We start from the raw sequence: 6,478 nt of genomic DNA on the forward strand, positions 1-6,478 counted from the left end.
AATTAAAAATGTAGAAAGCAAGTAAATATACTGTATGGCTTATCAAAAGGAAGTAAAAATGCAATGACAATGGGAATGATGGAAGTGAAAGGGGTGTTATTTTAGGTAGATTGGTTAGAGAAAGCCTCAGTAATGCAATAGCAGCTAAGACATGAAGGAAATTAGGGAATGAGATAGGTAACACCTGGAAAACAGCATTCCAGCAGGGAGAAAGGAAATGCAGAGGTTCCAAGGAAGAAGTGGACATGTTATGTTTGAGGAACCAGAAAGAAAACCAGAGTGACACAGTAGAAAATGAGATTCTGTTATGGCTGTTACACTCTGGTAAGGATTTTTAATTCTACTCTGGATGGGATGGGAAGCTGTGGGAGGCTTTTGAGCAGAGACATGACATGACTTGACTTTCATTGTAAAAAAAAATTATTGGGATGCTGTGTTAAGATTAGACATTAGAGAGGAAAGGTGAAGCAAGCAAACCTATTCCCAAGCCACATGAGAGATACTAGCGGTTGGATAAGAATGGTGACTATAGAGGGATAGGGAAGCGCCAGATTCTCATTTCATTTGAAGGCAGAAGCCATAGAGTTCCTGATGGTTTAGAGATAAATTTGAGAGAAGACAGTAGTAAAGAAAGAGTAAAGATTTTTGACCAAATAAAAAGATGGAGTTGTCATTTATCAGATGGGGGAAGATTATAGGGTCACAAGTTATTTAAATGGGGAAAGTAAAGAGTTTCATTTTGAATATGGTAAATTTCAAACAACTATTAGACATCCATGTAGAAACATATAGAATTGGGATAAGTGAGTTTGGAGGATGGGAGAGAGCTCTAGACTGGAGATCTGGTTTGTATTCCCGCCTCCTTCCCCACAACCCCCTTTCACCACCAAAGGAGCACCCCACATGGGCCTGCTAGAAGATTAATAGTTTCAGTCAGTGAGATTAAGAATTAAGGAGATTACAGATGGCACTATAATTTAAGATCAAAGTGTTTAGAAGGGAAGCAAGAGAATTATTTAAAGTCCCAATTGACTTTTTAGGCTTTCTGTAAATAATTTGGTTCAACATATCTTTTATCTTTGAACAAAATACTATCAGCAACAAAACATCATATACATAAATATATTTATTGGGAACACTTGGGATTTCTGAGTCAGAAAACAAATATAGAGATCATATCTGATAATAATTAACAAATTATTCTTGAAGCATGAATTACTGGATGAGCATAACAGTCACTGAGCATTTATCAAGCACAGATTTTGCACTGCTGAGTACAGCCTAACAGGGCTAAGACTAAACAAACTCAATCCCTGCCTTCAAGGGGCTTATAGCACAGAGACTGAAATTTGGCATATTCCCAAGGTCAACTCACAGTATATTGTAAATTTGCAAAACCTTTGTTCCTATTACACCATCATATTCAGAATTTAAGTTATAACATATCCACTGTCAAAACCAATCAGTAAAACAGAGAGCTTATGTAACTGGGCATACCCTGAACATACATGAAAACAAAAGCAACCTATATTTGAGATACGGAATATAGTTGAGAACCATAAGGCAATGTAGTTTGGTATAAAGATCACCAAAACAGAGCCAACTTCTGATCTTATTTAGCATGCCATTTATCAACTATGTCATAAATGACAAATATTATCATTTATATGGAAACCCTTCAATGCCTCATTGATGCAAGATGGCAATTATCCTGCACCAAAAATTTAGAAATTTGTATCTCCAATTCTTAAAACCTTCTTTATTGCTATACATAGCTTAGTTTCTTTAATCTTTATTTTAGTGGAGTTTTCCTACCCAACTTGAAAATATCTTAATGTTATCACACATGATACTATCACGCATCACACTCATGACCACAGTAAATATTAATTGGACACCTACTGTGCTCCACAATGGTGACAGAAAGAATAAGATGCAGCCCTTTTGTTTCAAGCAGGGAGGAGAAACCACATAAGTGTAAAACATTACAGAAGTTGCAAATATGGGTATTGGCATGAAATACTTTGAGAGTCCAGAAAAGGCACTTTTCAACCCAAGGGAGTTGGTGAAGTCTCATTTAGGGAGTCTAAGAGGACAAGTGGGAGTTCACCAATCCACGGGACTAGAAAGCCTTGGTAGGAAGAAAGAACATTCCTATTAGACGGAGCAACTGCCTGAGATTAAGTGCTGTTAGAATATAAATTGCAAGACAGGGGGTCCTGAGAGTTGGAACTGGAAGGATAAATTATAGTCATATCATAGCAGGGGGTCTGAGGTCTAAACTTAATTCTTCCTTAAGCCAACTCAAATCCTCCTTTATTGGGGAGGGAGGGGAGTTGAGGGAGTGAGTGAGCATATTAAAGAACTAAGAACTAAATAAATGACTTTATACAACTATAGAAGCTTCTTCTTTTATGGTTTTCTGATGCCTGGGGAGAAATTGTGCAAAAAGTAGGAAAAGGAATATTATGAAAGCTAATCACTTTGGATATTGCTTGTTGTATTTAAAAGTCATCAGAAATAGTGACACATGCTACAAGTATCTTTTAAATAATTGTTATAGGTTACAATAAAAAAGGATAAAATATTAAGTCATTGACTCTGGGTCTTTTATAACAGTTGTAAAACTTCAGAGTTATGACCCTGCTTTTTGTCTGTTGTCTGTGGAGTTACCAGAGGGGAAGTATCTCTAAAGAAGGAATTAAGAACTCAGTCTCAGTTTGTGTTGCAACATCTCTCTGTTCTTAGAGATCATTTCAGAGCAAATAATGATGCTATTACCAAATGTTTCTCAGAAATGATTTTAGATCTCAAGAAAGTACATTATAGTAACTCACAAGATTAGCCAAATAGAAGCTTATCAGGAGGACACAAATGATGTAAAAATATTATATATTATAAATATATGTGTGTGTGTGTGTATATATATATATAAATGAGGTAAGCCATACCTCATTACCTCATTAGTATTTTGATGATGTACATCTGATTCTATGACTAAAAATGTATTCACTCAAACACATATTTTTGATCTGGTATATTTTCACTTTAAAAATTATTCTCCAAATCCTATAATTGCTGAGACTGCTGACCAGTGCTGTTTGAAAACTCTTTATAGTCCAGGTTACTTATCATCATGTTGGATAAAAATAGGCAAATGACATCTGCTCCCTTTTAAGAAATAGAGTTCCTGGCTTCATCTAACCTAATTAACTGGTTAGAGTAGCCATCCATAAAAACAGAAGCTAGCACTTCAGGGTCCATTAGCATTGCCCGATAAAGCTGTTCTCCTTAGCTGGCTGATTTCTGTCTTTCTAAGTCGAAGGATCCTGCCCCTGAAATGGTAGGCCCCATTCAAGTTTCCTTTCACCTTTAATTCTGTAAGTAGTTAGATAAGGTTGCAAATGAGGTTGAATAATGAGTTGCATATAGACAGGTTTTTTATTATTATTATTCTTGTGTTCTTCCCAGTGGCCCATCAAAATTAAGATGACAGTCAGTTATAGTTTCTATATCTATGTTCTCTTCTAGAAAGCACATTCTAACTTTTTTTAATCAAACACTGAATTTTTTTTAACAGGACGGAGGTCTTTTATTGTATTTATTTATTTTTTGACATTCACGATGCTGTGTGAAATCCTAGGGAATGGATCCCGCAGCTCAGGCTACTTCACGTTGGTTCTCACACAGTGAGCTTCTCTGGGTGGAGCAGGCTGGTGCTTCGGTTGAACCCAGGTGCCTTTCTCTTTGGCTTCTTTCTTTTTCTGACCATTCTTCTTCACACATTTCAGGAAGCTATCTTGGCTCTTAAGAATGCTTAGTATGCTTAATACATATATTAATTTTCTTGGCAGGAATCTTGCCCTTAACTTGTTTGTTTACAGCAATGCCCAATGCCTGCTGGGTGACATTGGAGACTCTTCCAGTTTTGCCTTGGGCACAACTGTGGGGCATTCTTTTGTGAACAGTGTCCAACCCTTTAATGTCTATAATATCACCTTTCTTGTAGATTCTCACGTATGTGCCCAAAGCAAGAACCTCACGTCTTCTAAACGGCCTAGAGAACATAGAGCACATACAGTGGGTGCCTCTTCTTTTCACTTTTGTTATTTATTTTGCCAATTAATGGAAGATGGGGGTTCTGGCTGAAAACAAGTCAAACACTGAATTTTAAACATTTGTTTAATAAACTACTAGTTCTCAAAAATATATATTGCTTGAAAAGAAAAGGAGGGGAGTCTCCCAGGTTAACATTTGCATGTTGCATGAATAGCTCACTCAAGGAGACCATTAGCACATTAAAGATTCTGAGACTTCTTGCAGTAAGCAGATTATTGTTTCCCTTCATTTAATCAGAATTATCAAGTTTATGTGAGCTAGGAATGCGTGTTTATTTTTCCTCATAAACTGTATTAACACTCCATGGAATTCCACAGTTTTGAAGATGAGTTATATTAAGTCAGAATTTTGTAGTCCACAATGTTCAAAATTTGTTCATTTTACATATCTACAACAAATCCTATTAGTCAGATAACTTGAGGGTCAGAGATATCATTCCAAGGTCGGTTTACTCCAGCTGCAGACTGCAAGTGGCAATAAAGTTTCTTTATTTCCATGCCAAATCATGTCATTGTTAAACAAAGCATTCTTGGTTAGTTGCCCAATGATATTCTCCAATACTTTATATGAGGCACAACATATTTTCTACCAGATTTCGAGTGAGAGCATGTTTATAATTTTCTTTTTTTAAAAATATTTTATTTATTTATTTTTAGAGAGGGAAGGGAGGGAGATAGAGAGAGAGAGAGAAACATCAATGTGCGGTTGTTGGGGGTCATGGCCTGCAACCCAGGCATGTACCCTGGCTGAGAATTGAACCTGCGACACTTTGGTTCGCAGCCCGTGCTCAATCCACTGAGCTATGCCAGCCAAGGCTCGCATGTTTATAATTTTCGATCCAATAACAAATTTCCAAACACAAGCAAAATGGAGTGGAGCTTACATTTTTACCACATGAACAGTTCCAGAATCACAGCAGTAAGAGATGGTACATAATATTAAGCATTGTAATGTCATAATGAGGCTCATCAAGGTAAATCCCTGCAGAGATGAGAAAGAGAATAGAAAAGCTGGGTGGTAAGCAAAACCGAATCCTTGTGTCTAGATTCAGTTGTAGTAGCTACTGATGGGAAATTGAAAGAATTCTAGGTGATATTAACCAAGTCTAGAATCATTACTAGAAGATAGGGACCAGAGTAAAGTTCTTCTGCTCATGAAAAAATAAAGCTGGGGTAATTAAAACAAAAGTAAAAAGTAACTACTGCTGCCTTCCTAGCTGGGACTATGGCATTATATTAATGAGAGAAGGCTATGACATAATCTCAAATGAAAAGAGTTCCTATATACCATAGTAGAATCTATGAAACAAAAATATACATAAATTACACAGGGTCAAGGAGAGATGAAACTGACTGAAGCACAAACTTTGAAACTGAAAAATATAGTCCTTGAAATTAAAAAAGAACAACAGTTTAGGTGAAGCAATTCTAAAGATGGTTTCTAAACCATCTAAATAATTCTAAACACTATATAAAAAGACAATTAATGAATCAGATGATTACACTGAGGAATTTCACAAAGAGGAAGGTACATTTTTAAATGAAAAGGAAAAGCAGCTAAGAAATATGGACGAGCGATTTGAGGGTCTTCAAAATAAAAGAACAGAAGAAATGGTAAAGAAACAATCTCTGAACAGATATAACTGAATTAACCAAAACTCAAGAAAGATAAAATGTTCATAACAAATTATCAAATTTTAAGAAGTGTGCAAAAAACTCATAATGCTAAAACTAAAACTTTTAAAATATTAAAAACAGTCCAAAAGCTGGAAGCAAAACATTATCTGCATAAAAATGGCACTTAAACTGTTAGAATTATCTTTAGCAAAAAGAAACCCCAGAAGGCAATAAAGTTGCTCATATACTTAACATGCTGAAAATACCCTTGACCTCAAATTTTATACCCCGTTAAACTATAAGAGTAAAAGCAAAATAAAAACATTTTCAAATATACAAACTAAAATTATTAACTAACGTAGATACTTAGCTTTAAATAATTAGATTGTCATCAAGCAGATATGTGAACTCGGAAATTGATCAAATATGTTACTCAGTTTAATTTATTGACTACATAATAAGTTACTATTTTATATGTTTTTAGAAGTATAAAATAGATCTAACTGAAAATAGTAAGATGGCAGGTTGAAATGATTAGGTACAGTTGTAGTATGATAGGCTGTGTGTTATGTATGAGAAAAGAGAATAAGAGTGCATAGTTGTAGAAATTTTTATAAAATAAAATTAGCTATACTTATATATATTTTTAAAAAATCAGCATACATAGTAAATAATAATACAATTTAGAGCTTCTAAGCCTGTAGACAAAAATAAAATGGACTTTTTATTAATTCAGAAGAAAA

The 6,478-nt window shown here is 35.0% G+C and overlaps 1 pseudogene; it reads right to left on the reverse strand.

The window, feature by feature from the left end:
• Positions 1-3,605: 3,605 nt before the first annotated feature.
• On the reverse strand, positions 3,606-4,104 carry LOC123821182 (annotated as a pseudogene).
• Positions 4,105-6,478: the final 2,374 nt, after the last annotated feature.

Source organism: Phyllostomus hastatus, unplaced genomic scaffold, assembly GCF_019186645.2.
Source record: "Phyllostomus hastatus isolate PE091 unplaced genomic scaffold, TTU_PhHast_1.1 phas_contig_38, whole genome shotgun sequence".
NCBI classification, from domain to species: domain Eukaryota; kingdom Metazoa; phylum Chordata; class Mammalia; order Chiroptera; family Phyllostomidae; genus Phyllostomus; species Phyllostomus hastatus.